This window comes from Triticum aestivum, chromosome 5A, assembly GCF_018294505.1.
Source record: "Triticum aestivum cultivar Chinese Spring chromosome 5A, IWGSC CS RefSeq v2.1, whole genome shotgun sequence".
Taxonomy (NCBI): domain Eukaryota; kingdom Viridiplantae; phylum Streptophyta; class Magnoliopsida; order Poales; family Poaceae; genus Triticum; species Triticum aestivum.
In genome coordinates, this window is record NC_057806.1 from 574387989 (window position 1) to 574404449 (window position 16461).

General features: G+C 54.9%; 1 pseudogene; it reads left to right on the forward strand.

The window, feature by feature from the left end:
* Positions 1 to 3448: 3448 nt before the first annotated feature.
* On the forward strand, positions 3449 to 13381 carry LOC123107770 (uncharacterized; annotated as a pseudogene).
* Positions 13382 to 16461: the final 3080 nt, after the last annotated feature.

Here is a 16461-nt window from a genome sequence, read left to right on the forward strand (position 1 = left end):
TGCTTGATGCTCTTGCCTTTGCTTGCTCCCTTTGCACCAAAGAGGAAAGGAGGACACTGTGCGGGCTGGCGCCCGCCTGGCGCCCTTGGTCGTCATGGCTTGCGTCACGGGCACCTCGTGAGGTACCCCGCCTTGATCTCTCCACCTCCTCGCGAGCCAGCGTGATGAGGCCGTGCCTGAGGAAGCTCCGTGTTGTCCGCCCCGCGAGGCTTGGCCCCTCGCGAGGGTCTCGGGTCTGTGTTGATGAAGATGGGCCGTGCTAGGCCCCCTTTTGAGCCACGCCGCAGGCCACAGGCAGGCAAGTCTGGGGACCCCCGTTCCCAGAACGCCAACACACATGCACATTGAAGGACTCTATGTCTCCATAGTAGTTAATTACCCTCAACCCTAACGCCACATGGAATTGTTCTCTTCTTGTGTGCACATAACTTCCGCCTGGATGGGTAAAACACACACTCACACTTAACAATCTCCTTGTAGCTACCCCCCTCTCACTCTTCCCCTATATCCCCGAAACCAATAAGACCATCCCTTCGTTTAATTCCCGCCTACATGCACCATCAATATATAGTAGTCTTCGTCGGTGTCTCTCGAACAAACACGTTCTCTTGATGTCGACTACACTCACGCGCACACACCTTCTCTTCCCTCTCTATGGGCATTTTGTCTCTCGCACCCCATCGTTGGTGGCCTCTACCATACGCTTCACCTCTCTATGATGAAGCCATGCACACTTAAATTACATCCGCCACCGAGGACCCCGCGACACCCCCCCCACACACACACAAACAAACACACACACACACACGGACCCACCCACCCACCCACACACACACAAACACACACACACAGTAAGACTCCATCACACACACACACACACTAAGACTTCATATCTCTCTCTCTCTCTCTCCCCCCCCACACACACACACCAAGACTCCATCTCACACACACATGCTCTAGGCGGAGCATTTGTTCCTACCACCCTTCATCCACCCTTACCCGTATGATAAACAATCACCCTGACCAAGTACACATCATTAGCATCACGGCTATAGTAACCAGCATCCGGCAAGACCCGCAAGCGGCGGGAGCGTCCTGTCGGTTCCATACCAGACCAATCGGCGGGGCCCACCAGGCGGCGGGCCCCAGCGGCCGGCGGAGAAGCCGGCGACCAAAGACAATGACAGCCGGGTCCTACACCCAGCTAGATTACTATTGTACCCCTGGGGGGTAGGCCTATATAAACCCCCCAGGGCACCCATGCAAAGGGTTCCCAACCTGTTAGAACTAGACTCACACATAGAGAGAGGAGAGGGCGAGCCCTGCCTTCTTCCACCTCTAGCATACAGCTGGAGGAGCACCATTGTACTCACTAGTGCCTTAGTGATCATGCGGAGACCCCGCAGAGCAGAAGTAGGGGTGTTATCTCCCAGGAGAGCCCCGAACCTGGGTAAAGTGCGCCGGCGTTCATGTCTACGCCTCATCCCGCTTCTAGGCATCGGTGACGTTCTACTCGCTCCCACCATGATAAGCCATCCATTGGCATATGTCGCACCCAACCCCCAACATTTGGCGCCCACCATGGGCCGAGGTGCACTGTCTCCCGGAGACCTGTTCTGGACGGGAACCTTGTTCCTTCCTGGCGAGCGTAGCCAGCCCGACACGCCAGACGGCGTCCGCGCCGACATGCTGCATAGCTCGGAGGTCGCCTGCGTGGCGAGCTGCCTCGCCGATCTTGTTCGCGAGATTCGCCTCTCCGATGAGCCCGTGTCTGTTGCGGGCACCGATGGCCCTGAGAGCCGCCTTGTCAGTCTCCTCGATCAGCTCCACATCGCCAGCGAGCCTACTTTGGACTTGGAGTCGGTTGGGTCCACCGACCCGATGCTCTTCGACTCCAACACAGTGTCGCTTGACGCGTTCCCCACCAACGTGGTGTTCTACGACGAACCGCTTCCTCGCGCGGACAGCGGTGTCAACACCATCACGGAGGTGCTCGTCATCAGCCACGACGAGCACTCTGGCGGAGGTGGCCAGGATCCATTGCAGGTGGCACTACAAGACCTGACTGCGCCCATCCCGGAAGATGCCGACGCTGAGACGCTGGAGGCACGCCATGTCCAGCTCGTCGAAAGCGCCAACCGGCTGGCCAGCATGAGACGCCTTTAGGAGGCTTACCAGTGTGAGATGGACCGTGTCGTCGGTGGCACGCTGGCTCCTGGTGGGCCTAGCCGCATTGGCCTGATCCGGCAGCGTGGCACGACCATCGCTAGCATGTTCGGGACAGATCGTCCCGTCTACGCCACGCCCGCAGAGAACATACGAGCTGCCCACGCAGCAGCAGACGATCTAGACAAGCTCGAGGGCGACGAGCGTCGCCACATGACGGAGCGCGTCTAGCAGCTCCTTGACGCGGCTGCTGTCGGTGTCAAAACCGGCGGATCTCGGGTAGGGGGTCCCGAACTATGCGTCTAGGCGGATGGTAACAGGAGACAAGGGACACAATGTTTTACCCAGGTTCGGGCCCTCTTGATGGAGGTAAAACCCTATGCCCTGCTTGATTAATATTGATGATATGGGTAGTACAAGAGTAGATCTACCACGAGATCAAGGAGGCTAAACCCTAAAAGCTAGCCTATGGTATGATTGTTGTATGTTGTCCTACGGACTAAAACCCTCCGGTTTATATAGACACCGGAGAGGGTTAGGGTTACACAAAGTCGGTTACAATGGTAGGAGATCTAAATATCCGCATCGCCAAGCTTGCCTTCCACGCCAAGGAAAGTCCCATCCGGACACGGGACGAAGTCTTTAATCTTGTATCTTCATAGTCCAGGAGTCCGGCTGAAGATATAGTCCGGCTACCCGGACACCCCCTAATCCAGGACTCCCTCAGTAGCCCCTGAACCAGGATTCAACGACGACGAGTTCGGCGCGCAGATTGTCTTCGGCATTGCAAGGCGGGTTCCTCCTCCAAGTACTTCATAGAAGATTTTGAACACAAAGAATAGTGTCCGGCTCTGCAAAATAAGTTTCCACATATTGCCATAGAGAGAATAATATTTACACAAATCTAATCTGCTGACGTATTCCGTAGCATGACATCACACCACGGCCAAGCCTTTATGCGAATCGTTTTTACTGCCCCACCTCAGCACATTTTGCGAGGCAATTTCCTTGGCACGTCTTGTCAAAGCAGAGATCGTGTCCCCTCATCTACGGGATTCTCATCAATACGGACGTGGGTAACCCAACCGCGCCATTTATCACGACGCTTGGGAGATAAGCGAGTTTTACCAGGCTGGTGGGGACGCTTAACCGCATCCGCCCATATAAGGGGATAAGGATCCACCTTTTTACCTACGCCTTCTTCCTCCTTTGCCTATCCATCTTCCGTGCACTCGAGCTCCAGCGCCCAAGCCCGCACTTCCCACCTCAACCTTCTCCAGCCATGTCCGGAGCGGGAGGCAAGTGGATGGTCTCCTCCGTCACGGAGGGCCACATCAAAAAACTGAGGAAAGCCAGATACTTGTCTAACGATATCGCGCACCGGCTTCCCGAAAAGGGGCAGCTCCTCCCTACCCCAAGGCCCCATGAGAGGGTAGTATTCCTTCCCCACTTCCTCCGCGGACTAGGTTTTCCTCTCCACCCATTCGTCTGGGGGCTCATGTTCTACTATGGCCTGGATTTCCATGATCTGGCCCCAAACTTTGTCCTCAACATCTTGGCGTTTATCGTCGTGTGCGAGGCTTTTCTCTGCATCCGCCCCCATTTCGGCCTATGGCTCAAGACTTTCAACGTCAAGCCGAAGGTGGTGCGCGGCAACCAGGCGGAGTGCGGAGGCGCCATGGCGGGCAAGATGGCCAACGTCCTATGGCTCAAGGGCTCCTTTGTGGAGACCCTGAAGGGGTGGCAGTCAGGGTGGTTTTACATCACCGAGCCACGCGACCCTGAGTGGGTCGCAGCCCCCGAGTTCCGGTCCGGACCCCCTACGCAACTCACGTCTTGGAAAGAGACGGGCCTGTCATGGGGCAACAAAGGAGAACTAACCGGACTACAAAAATGCATCCAAACCCTGGTGAACAAGCAGCTCAAGCTTGTCAATGTAGTCCAGATTATGCTCGTCCGCCGGATCCTCCCGTGCCAACAACGGGATTTCAATCTGTGGGAGTTCGATCCGGTGCAGCACCCAACCCTGAGCAGGCTCTTCGACACGTCGTACGAAGACGCCTGGAAGGTGCTATTCAAAGGCGCCGAGGCTCCCGCATCCGCTTCCGAGGACCGCGAATTCAGCACGCAGCGTCACGCTAGCGAGGTAAGCTATTTTTATCTTTTACAGGATGTTGGTTTTCCATGGTTTGACTCTATGCTGGATCTAAACTCACTTTCCTTTGACAAGATTGGCAGGCAAAGTCTGGACAGATCGACTGTCCGGCCCCTTTGCCCGAAGACCCAGCCAATGCTCACTTAGCGAAGTTGCTGGCTCCGGCACCTTACATGGTGCCAGAGAAGAAGGCAAAGAAGAAGGCCACAAGGACTCGAAAGAGTTCCTGGCGCTTGGAGGTGTCGGATTCATCATCCGACGAATCCGAGACGCGCTCCTCCCGTGAAAACGAGGAGGATGAAGAAGAACCCTCTCCCCCTCTAGCGGGGGAGGAAAGAAGAGAAAGGCCTCCCCAACAGGGGAGGCCGAGGGACCCAGGGAGGGGAGGACCCCTCCTCCGGACTACTCCGCCGACGCCAACGACGGCGAAGAGGAGTGGCCACACAGGGCCAAGCTCCTGGAGAGATCGTAAGTTATTCGGATGCTGGAGTAATTTATAGTACTCTTTTATGGCACAACCTTTCCTTATGTCGAGTATGATCATGCAGTCCGCCCAGAGCCGGGCTCGACGAGTCGTCGAGCGGCTCCCTGGATTTGTCGGATGTGAATTCCCTTCCGACGGCTACCTCCCCCAGCCCTACGGACGACGCCGAAGTGTTGTCCCAACAGGCTCCAAGCCAGGAGGAGGTGGTCCTGGAGGCACCACAAGGCGACCTCCCGGACTCCAGGAGTAAAGGGGATAAGACCCCCCAGGGCTCCAAGTCCGGCTTTGAGCCGGACACCGCGCCGGAATCGTCAACGGTTCCGGACCACGGTAGGCGAACTCCTTCCAAGAGGAGAAAGCCTACTGAGCCGGCGGCCCCCGTCCAACCGGAGGCGCCGGCCAATCTGCTGGAGGTGCTTAAAGGCGCCTCCATCAACGAGGAGCGCCGCACTATTATGAGTGCGGTGATCCAGAAGGTTCAGTCCACCAAGAGCGGACTGACTGAAGCTTGTGCCAGCCTTCTAACAGGCTTCGAGGTAAGTAAAAATATGTAAAAATATTACCGCATAGATAGTAGCCCCTGATGCTCTGTTTGGCGTTCAGAAAGAAAAGCCGAATAGAGGGTCTAATAAAATTCGTAGGAGTCTAACAAAAAATGAGTCAATATGCGTATGCAGGCTTCGCTGCTGGCGACCATCGCACTGACTGCGAAGGTGGACACACTGAAGTAGGGCCTCGAGCGGTCCGAGCAAGAGCTCGGCCTTGCCAAGCGGCAGCTCGGGGAGAAAGAAGGTAAGAGATACCTTGTAGAAAAATATATAAAAGATGCAATTGCAAAAAATGACAGGATTAACGCGGATTATTGCAGGGGCCACAACTGAGGTGGCAACCCTCAAGCAGGCGCTGTCCGAGGCCGAGAAGAGAGCGGCCACGGAGCACACCGAGCGGGAGAAATATAAGGCGGAGGTTGGCAAGGTGCGGCAAGAGCTCCAGGCTCTCATGAAAAAACATGAGAGCTTGGAGCTTGACTCGAAGACGCGAGCGTCTGAGCTCGCGGCGGCCATTGAAACTGCCAAGTCTGCCAAGGACGAAGCCCAGAAGGCCCTTCGTGAGGTGGATGCAGTGAAGAAAATAGCGGCGGGTAAGGCTTTCTTTGTGCAAAGCAAGCATGTGAAAGTGAATTACTTGTTACTTACCCGGATCCGGAGCTCTCCAGGAGCATTCACATATTTGCCCCGCAGTGTCTCTGATGCCGCCACATTCTACCAAGCCGAGGAGGGCAACTCGACCAAGAAGGTGTTCTGGTCTCAGTATGCTGAGGCCGAACACCCAGTGCCCCTAAGCGACCAGCTGAAGCAGCTGGTCGAGCTCCACAAGGTGGCCGAACAGGCCATGAAGGGCCTCATAGTTTGGCAGTGGCCTGGAGAGGCTCTGCCTGGGAGCTACTTCGGACTGGTGCGGCGACTAGTGGAGGCCTGTCCAAGGCTCGAGGTCATCAAGCGCTCCGTCTACATCGAAGGTTCCCGGAGGGCCCTTGCCCGCGCTAAGGTTCACTGGGGCAAGCTGGACGGTGAGAAGCTTGTGAAGGACGGGTCACCGTCGGGGAAAGAGCATCATAAGCCCGAGAACTATTATAAGTACGTTCTGAAGGGTGCCCGCCTTATGGTGGATGAATGTACCAGGGATGTAATTTTTGAGTTAACTCGCTCGTATTGTCCTGAGCGCTGAAGACTTGTTCATATGCGCTAAGCAATGCTTTTTGAATTTAAAATATTACCTTCTGTGCGGCCGTTTATCAAAATTAAGAGATGGCGAGTCGTCGGCTTCTGCCCCCATGCCACTAGTGCTGGGGTGTTCGGGATAAACCTGAGCGCTCTTTTTCCCATGTTTGGGTCCTTCGAGGGAGGTGCTCAGCACAACGAACAAGGCAATCAGACTATAATGCTTGAACACTCTCACTTAGCCATAGAATTCTATAATTTTAAATTTCGGCGAAGCCCCTAGTATTCGGAAGACCGAGTTCGGGGCGCTATCCACGCCTTTGGCCGGACAAAGCCGGCTCCTCGCTCGAAGCGGCATAAGTCTTTAGGGACTTGAAAAACCTCTCGAACATCGACCAGTCTCTCGCTTTATCATGACAGTCAGTTTTAGCTTTCTGTATTGAGGTGCTCGGCCCAGCTCAACTGGGGCACAATCGCAGTAGTTCTCCTAGTGCTACCTTAGCCGATATAACGAAACATAAGGAACCAAAATATAGGAGCCGGGCAAACCCAACTATTGACCCAAGACATGATTCGGAGCTGATGCATATAATGCTATAAGTTCGGGGTGCCACACTTGTGAAAGTGTTCGGACTTCTCACACCATATTGAGGGGTACTTAAGCCCCTGGCGTATTGGCCGTACCAAAGTGTACGGGTGCAACATGTCATTAATGAACATATATGAAAGAGATTAATGCAATAATAGACAAAAGCTATGCATTGTTTATTAAAAAGGCTGCGATCAAAGCAGAACGATACAAATAGTGCGATAAGCGAAAGCGGGACTATTTAACGTGTCCCTTCCAAGGGCAGGCTGCGGAATAGTATGCAAAACAGGTATATTGCTCGTGATAGAGACCACCTGGGAGTTCTATAATGAGGTGTAGCTTTTCTGCTTCCCTGGTTCTTGCATCATTTGTGCGGCAGTTGGATTTCCGAACAGGTCTTCTGAAGTATGGAGTCCTAAAAGTAAGAGAAAATAAAGAAATCGACAGCCCCTAGTGCAGTTTAAGCCGTGTTTCGGGCGTGCCATAATGGTGCCCCTCCCCCTATGCCCATGGTATCTCAAGAGCGTAGTGATGTATGCAAAGCACTGGTTTCGCTATTTCGCGAGGGCTGGGGTTGGGGCCGCATTGCTGCGCCTGCTCGGAACGTGTCAGGCGGTCTTGTTGTAGGTTACTCCGGGCGCGCTTGACAGTGTCTGGACGTTTAACGGACGGACTGGAGAACTGCCTTGAGAGGCCGCTTTGTACTTCCACTGCGAGGGCCGCCGTGTGCTCCTCCGTTCGGAGGGAGCATTCGGTGTTTCCATTGACCGTGATTACACCTCGAGGGCCTGGCATCTTGAGCTTAAGGTATGCGTAGTGCGGTACCGCATTGAACTTTGCAAATGCGGTTTGTCCGAGCAGTGCATGATAGCCACTGCGGAACGGGACTATGTCGAAGATTAACTCCTCGCTTCGGAAATTATCCGGAGATCCGAAGACCACTTCAAGTGTAACTGAGCGTGTACAGTTGGCCTCTACACCTGGCATGACGCCTTTAAAGGTCATTTTGGTTGGCTTAATCCTCGAGGGATCTATGCCCATTTTCTGCACTGTATCCTGGTAAAGCAGGTTCAGGATGCTGCCGCCGTCCATAAGGACTCTTGTGAGATGAAATCCGTCAATAATTGGGTCTAGAACCAATGCGGCGAATCCGCCATGACGGATGCTAGCCGGGTAGTCCCGTCGATCAAAAGTGATCGGGCAGGAGGACCATGGGTTGAACTTTGGGGCGACTGGCTCCATCGCATATACGTCCCGTAACGCACGCTTCCGCTCCCTCTTAGGGATGTGGGTTGCGTATATCATGTTCACCGTCCGCACTTGTGGGGGAAAACCCTTCTGTCCACTGTTGTTCGGCGGTCGGGGCTCCTCCTCGTCATCTCTATGCAGCCCCTCGGCATTTAACTTGCCTGCCTGCTTCAACACCCAACAATCCATGTTGGTGTGATTGGCTGGCTTTTCGGGGGTGCCATGTATCTGGCACAAGCGGTCGAGTATTTTTTTTTGAATGGCTTTTTCCGCTGACCGGATTTGTAGCCTCTGAATCCGGCATTGACTGTCGTACCCTCGTTGATGTCGCTGTTAACGTGGCGCTTTTGCTTGTTTCGACGCGACCTGCCACTTTTGTCCTTGGTGTCCGAATTACCAAGGTTCTTGGTCAAGTTATTGCTACGAGCTAGCCAGCTGTCTTCTCCCGCGCAAAAGCGGGTCATGAGTGTCGTGAGGGCTGCCATAGATTTCGGCTTTTCCTGTCCAAGGTGCCATGCAAGCCACTCGTCACGGATGTTATGTTTGAAGGCTGCGAGGGCCTCTGCGTCCGGACCGTCGACTATTTGATTTTTCTTTGTTAGGAACCGTGTCCAGAATTGCCTGGCCGATTCCTCTGGCTGCTGAATTATGTGGCTTAGGTCATCGGCGTCTGGTGGTCGCACATAAGTGCCCTGGAAGTTATCAAGGAATGCGGCTTCTAGGTCCTCCCAACAACCAATTGATTCTGCAGGCAAGCTGTTAAGCCAATGCCGCGCTGGTCCTTTAAGTTTGAGTGGGAGGTGCTTGATGGCGTGTAGATCATCACCGCGGGCCATGTGGATGTGAAGGCGTACCGCAGGATCTGTAGTGCCATCGTATGATTCGATATTCACGGGTTTGGAACCCTTGGGGATTTGATGATCCATTACTTCGTCTGTGAAGCATAGTGGGTGTGCGGCACCTCTGTATTGGGCTATATCACGACGCAGCTCAAACGAGCTTTGTCTATAGTGTTCGGCCCGGCCGGATTTATTATATCTGGAGTGACGATCAGCGTCACGTGCCGTGGGGCGCCCGCGCGATCCGTAGATCGATCTTGTATGCCTTGCCTTGTCCTCCAATATATCTCGCAGGTCAGGCACATTTTCCCGTGCCTTAGTGTATTTTGAGCGGCGCCGGGGTGCGGCTTGAGTGGAGGGCCGAGAGGCCTCTCTGTCACGGCCACGAGGTGGCCGGTCGGCCAGGTCATGCGCTGGTGATGTGGGTGCTTCCTCCTCTAATCGGGGTAGCAACCTGCGTTTTGGGTAGCTCTTGGAGGGGCATTCGAGTTCATACTCTTCGGTCGCAAGGACTTCAGTCCATCTGTCGGCTAGCAAATCTTGATCAGCTCTAAGCTGTTGCTTCTTTTTCTTGAGGCTGCTTGCCATGGCCATAAGCCTGTGTTTGAAATGCTCTTGTTCGTCAGGATCCTCTGGCACGACGAATTCGTCGTCGTCGAGGCTTGCCTCGTCTTCGGAGGGAGGCATATACTTATCATCTTCGACCTCTCTGACTGCCGCTCTCTCATGAGGGCTGGCTTCTCCATCCTCCTGTGCTGAATCTTGCTGGAGGCGGTGTTCTTCGGCGCTATCCGGAGTATTATTATCTCCCGTGCCGGAATCACCATTTTTGCTTTGGTGGGATTTAGAGCGGCGCCGCTGACGCCGGCGCTTAGGTTGTTTCTTGGAGGGGTCATCCCCCGCCATTCCATCGCCATCTTCTTCTTTTGGGGTATCCACCATATATATGTCATACGACGAGGTGGCTTTCCAGTGCCCTATAGGTGCTGGTTCTTGATCGTCTCCTGCGTCGGCGTCCATACCGTCGATGTCTTCGGAGTCGAAGTCGAGCATGTCGGTTAAATCATCGACAGTGGCTACAAAGTGGGTGGTGGGTGGGCTTTGAATTTCTTCATCGTCCGTATCCCAACCTTGCTGACCGTAGTCCGGCCAGGGCTCTCCTGATAAAGAGAGAGACTTTAGTGACTTCAGAATATCGCCAAAGGGCGAGTGCTGAAAGATGTCTGCGGCAACTCCATGATCGGCGCCCAATCGGATTCGATCGGCAGGGGCGCGGAGGGCTCGGAGTCCGGAGAGGAGTCCGGCCCCTTGGAGTCATGAGTCTTGCAGAGGATAGGGCTAGTGTTCAGCTCAATCGCCATAGAGATTGCAGCCCCCGAGGCGGTGTCCAACCACCCGTCCTCAATCAGCGCAGTTGGCCCGAATTAAGGGTCGGAGCTGATGCGGGTGCGGCCTCCAGGGCACTGTTCGGCGGCAGAGCTAGATCGTGCCCATCGTGACAGTGCGGCGCGCCCGGCTGTGGCTCGAATCTCTCGAAGATCAAATCTCCGCAGATATCAGCCGTATAGTTCAAGCTTCCAAATCTGACCTGATGGCCAGGGGCGTAGCTTCCGATCTGCTCCAGATGGCCAAGTGAATTGGCCCGCAGTGCGAAGCCACCGAAGACGAAGATCTGTCCGGGGAGAAAAGTCTCGCCCAGGACTACATTGCTGTTGATGATCGGAGGAGCCATCGGGCCTAAAAGTGACGACACAGAGGAACTCTCAATGAAAGCACCAATGTCGGTGCCAAAACCGGCGGATCCCGGGTAGGGGGTCCCGAACTGTGCATCTAGGCGGATGGTAACAGGAGACAAGGGACACAATGTTTTACCCAGGTTCGGGCCCTCTTGATGGAGGTAAAACCCTACGTCCTGCTTGATTAATATTGATGATATGGGTAGTACAAGAGTAGATCTACCACGAGATCAAAGAGGCTAAATCCTAAAAGCTAGCCTATGGTATGATTGTTGTATGTTGTCCTACGTACTAAAACCCTCCGGTTTATATAGACACCGGAGAGGGTTAGAGTTACACAAAGTCGGTTACAATGGTAGGAGATCTAAATATCCGCATTGCCAAGCTTGCCTTCCACGCCAAGGAAAGTCCCATCCGTACACGGGACGAAGTCTTCAATCTTGTATCTTCATAGTCCAGGAGTCCGGCTGAAGATATAGTCCGGCTACCCGGACACCCCCTAATCCAGGACTCCCTCAGCTACCGAGCAACAAGAAGCCGGCTGCCGCGTTGAAATGCCCAACCGGCGAAACGACGATCCGCCTCCCCGCCGAGAGAAAGACACGACATCTCGGACACCGACTGGCGGCATCCGCGATAGAAGAGACAAGGAGCCGCCTGCTAGCCATAGCCGGACTCGCATCACCTTCGAGCGCGACTAAGACGATCGCCCAAGAGCAGTGCAGCGATGAGACGACTGTCCGGCTCCCCCTCCCCATAGGGAGAGGTGCATTTCACTGCCGCCTGTTGACCACCCGACACTTGGCGACCGCCTTAGTCGTGGAGAAGGAGTCGGAGAGAACGACGCCTGCCACCGGATCGACCGCCTCAACCGATCCCTGGCACTAGAAGAAGAAGACGAGCTGGGTCCGCCTTGTTTTGGCCCCCGCATCCGAGATGTGCCCTTCCCCAAAGGGTTCACGCTCTCGAGAGATACGCCAAGTACACCGGCTCCGTGAAGCCGGAGGACTGGCTGGTCGACTACTCCACAGCCATCAGCATCGCCAATGGCAACAAGCGCGTTGCCGTGAAGTACATTTTGCTCATGCTCCAGGGCACGACCCGGACATGGCTGAACAGCCTGAAGCCCCGTAGCATCAACAGCTGAGTTGATTTCACTGAAGCCTTCATTCGCAACTTCACCAGCACCTACAAGCGGCCGCCCAAGCCCCGCCAGCTCTCCTTGTGCGTCCAAGGCCCCAACGAATCAACTCGCGATTACCACACGCGTTGGGCCGAGCTGCGCAACTCTTGCGAGGGCATGCATGAGGTGCAGGACATCGAGTACTTCACCGCCGAGTGCCGAGAAGGCACCCTCCTCAAGCACAAGCTTCTCTGCGATGAGCCGACGACCCTCGACAAACTGCTGATCATAGCAGACAAGTACGCCACGGCCGACTCCTCCATGAAGGCGGAGATCCAAGTTGACGCATCGGGCAAGGTGGCCCCTCAAGCTCCACGGACCCCAGCTGGTGACACCAGTCGGTGTCAGCAACCGAATGACAACAAACGCAAGGCCACGCAACCGGCTTCCACAAGCCAGCAGGTGGGGACAGTCGAAGATCAACAGCCAGAAGGGCAGCCTCCACCCAAGTGTCAGAAGGGCGGCAAGCCCAACTGGCTGCCTGCTTTCTCATATGAGCAGACTCTTGATGCACCCTGCAAGTTCCACAGCGGCGCAAAGCCGTCCAACCACACCACTCGGAAATGCCACTGGCTCATCAGGATCGCCAAGGGTGATGGACTCCTGCCTCCTCCGCCTACCGGCCCGCCGCCTCCTCCTCCCCAGCAGCTGGCGGCTTGGCCTGTCGACGCAGTACAAGATGAGTATCCTGAAGAGCATGGAGCCTATGTCGTGTTCACCAGCGTGGCCGACGACAAGCACAGCAGATGGCAGTGACAACAAGAAGTAAATGCAGTAGCATCAGAGACCCCCGAGTTCATGCATTGGTCCGAGAAGCCTATCAGTTGGAGCAGAGCTGACCACCCGGGGGTGGTGCCCTCTCTTGGTTCTTATGCTTTGGTCTTAGATGACACCTTCGCAACAGAGAGGCGGGCTGCTCGCTTCTCCCGAGTCCTGATAGATGGCGGCAACAGCATCAACATCCTGTACCGAGATACTATGGAGAAGTTAGGAATCAAACAGAGGCAACTTCAGCCCAGTCGGACTGTATTCCATGGCATATTTCCTGGCCTTTCCTGCTCACCAATCGGCAAGACACAGATAGATGTCCTCTTTGGGGACAAAGATCACTTCCGCCGAGAGCCAGTCTGGTTTGAGGTGGTGGACCCTGAGAGCCCCTACCATGCGCTACTTGGCCGACCTGCTCTGGCCAAGTTCATGGTGGTCCCCCACTATACTTACCTCAAGATGAAGATGCCGAGCTCCAAGGGAATCCTGACCATAGCAGGGGACTACAAGAAGTCGTCCGCCTGTGCAGCAGACAGCAGCCGGCTAGCCGAGTCCCTTGTGATCGCGGCTGAGAAGCGGCTCCTTGACCGGGTTGTGGCAATGGCAGGCAAGCAGCCGGAAATGTCACCCAACCCCAAGGAGTCGGAAGCTGAGGGCTCGTTCAAGCCGGCAAAAGAAACAAAGAAGATACCCTTGGACCCGGAGCACCCGAAGATGCACGCTATCATAGGTGCAAACCTCGACAGCAAATAGGAAAGCGAGCTCGTCAATTTCCTCTGTGAGAATCGGGACATCTTTGCATGGTCTCCCAAGGACATGCCGGGTGTCCCGACGGATTTCACCGAGCACAAGCTACATGTCCAACCTGATGCCAAGCCCGTCAGGCAGCCCTTGCACCGCTTGTCAAAAGAGAAGAGAAGAGTTGTTGGAGAGGAGATAGCCCGGCTTCTAGTAGTCGGCTTCATCATGGAAGTGTTCTTTCCAGAATGGTTAGCCAACCCAGTCCTTGTACTGAAGAAGAATAAGCAGTGGCGCATGTGTATTGATTATACCAGCCTCAACAAAGCTTGACCCAAAGATCCCTTTGCCCTGCCAAGAATCGACCAAGTGATCGACTCCACAGCCGGATGTGAGCTGTTGAGTTTTCTGGATGCATACTCAGGGTATCATCAGATCAAACTGAACCCCGCCGATAGGCTGAAGACCGCCTTCATCATGCCATTCAGAGCCTTCTGCTACCTAACCATGATGTTCGGCTTGAGAAATGCCAGCGCCATGTTTTAGCGTTGCATGCAAAAGTGTCTCCTCAAGCAACTCGGCAGAAACGCCCACGTCTATGTGGACGATGTTATGGTGAGGACTGAAAAGCGTGGAATGCTGCTAGAAGACCTCAAGGAGACCTTTGAAAATTTGCGCCGCTTTCAGATCAAGCTCAACCCGGAGAAATGTGTCTTTGGAGTACCAGCCGGCCAGCTTCTTGGTTTCCTGGTCTCAGAGCGCGGCATAGAGTGCAACCTTGTGAAGATCAAGGCCATCGAGAGGATGGAGGTGCCCACCCGACTACTGGACATGCAAAAATTTACCGGTTGCTTGGCATCCATCAGCCGTTTCATCAGTCGGCTGGGTGAGAAGGCTCTTCCCCTGTACCAGCTCATGAAGAAGACCACTTTTTTCGAGTGGAATGACAAGGCGGACAAAGCTTTTCTCCAACTCAAAAAGATGTTGACCACTCCGCCTGTCCTGGCGGCTCCGACTTCTAAGGAGCCCATGCTTCTCTACATCGCCGCCACCAGCCGGGTGGTCAGCACAGTCATAGTCGTGGAACGCAAGGAAGAAGGCAAAGCACTGTCAGTCCAGAGGCCGATGTATTGCCTGAGTGAAGTATTGTCCGCCTCCAAGCAGAACTACCCCCACTATCGGAAGGTGTGCTACAGCGTACATTTCGCCGCCAAGAAGCTGAAGGCATACTTTCAAGAGCACCCAATCACTGTTGTCTGCACTGCTCCTCTTGCTGAGATCATTGGAAGCCGAGATGCTTCAGGCCGAGTGGCCAAATGGGCCATAGATTTGGCCCCCTACACCATCTACTACCAGCCTCGCACCGCCATCAAGTCACAAGCACTGGCCGACTTCCCCGTCGACTGGGCTGAGACCCAGTACCTGCCGCCAGCGCCGGACTCCACCCATTGGTGAATGCACTTTGATGGTTCTAAGATGCGCACTGGTTTGGGAGCCGGCATTGTCCTCACCTCTCCCAAAGGCGACAAGCTCAGATATGTGTTGCAAATTCACTTTGCCGCCTCCAACAACGTTGCTGAATACGAAGCACTCATTCACGGGCTCCGGCTTGCCAAGGAACTCGGAATTCACCGGATCCTGTGCTATGGTGATTCCGACTTGGTGGTCCAGCAGTCGTCAGGTGACTGGGACACCAAGGATGCAAATATGGCGAGCTACCATTTCTTCATACAGGAACTTAGTGGATACTTCAAAGGGTGCGAGTTCCTCCATGTGCCAAGAAATGACAATGAGCAAGCCGATGCTTTGGCACGGATTGGCTCTACCCGGCAAGCAATACCAGCCGGCGTCGCCCTGCAACGCCTCCTTAAGCCGTCTGTCAAGCCGTCGCCAGAATCAGACTCCATCTTTGTGCCAGCTCCTCCTGAAGCAGTCGGATCCGACTTGAGGACCCCAGCAGTTGGCATGGGCAAGTTGGCTGGCGGCTCGGGGGCTGCAGCAGTCGCACCCGGCCCGGGGACTTCAGAACCCGGCCCGGGGACTTCAGAACCCGGCTCGGGGACTTCAGAACCCGGCTTGAGGACTGCAGTAGTCAGCCCGGGGACTTCATCGACTCAGCCAGCGGCAGCCGACTCCAACCCGCCGCCTCCCGGTCCAACCACCCTCGTGCAAGTAGAAGTCCTTGCAGTAGAAGAAATAGCAGCACCTTCCTGGGCTCAGCCCATCCTCAACCTTCTGGTGAATAAAGAGTTGCCGACTGATGAGATCTCGGCCCGACAAGTGCAACGTCGGGCGGCAGCATACACCATTGTCAACAGAGAACTTGTGAGGCGCAGTGTCACTGGTGTGTACCTGCGCTGCGTGGAGCTAGAGCAAGGCCAAGCAATCCTCAAAGATATCCACCAAGGCGAGTGTGGCCACCACGCGACTTCAAGAGCACTTGTTGCCAAAGCTTTCTGCCATGGGTTTTTCTGGCCGACTGATCTAGAAGACGCCAAAGACTTGGTCCAGAAATGCAAAGGGTGCTAGAAGTTCCGCACCAAGCCGCATCAGCCGACTTCTGCACTCAAGACCATCCCCATTGCCTGGCCCTTTGCTGTCTGGGGGCTGGACATGGTGGGACCATTCAAGATAGCACGCGATGGCATGACTCATCTACTTGTCGCAGTGGACAAGTTCACCAAGTGGATAGAAGCAAAACCAATCAAGAAGTTGAATGGTCCGACTGCTGTGACTTTCATCTCCGACATCACCATCCGGTATGGCATACTGCACAGCATCATCACCGATAATGGCACAAATTTCGCCAAGGGCGCCTTGGCTCGTTTCTGCGC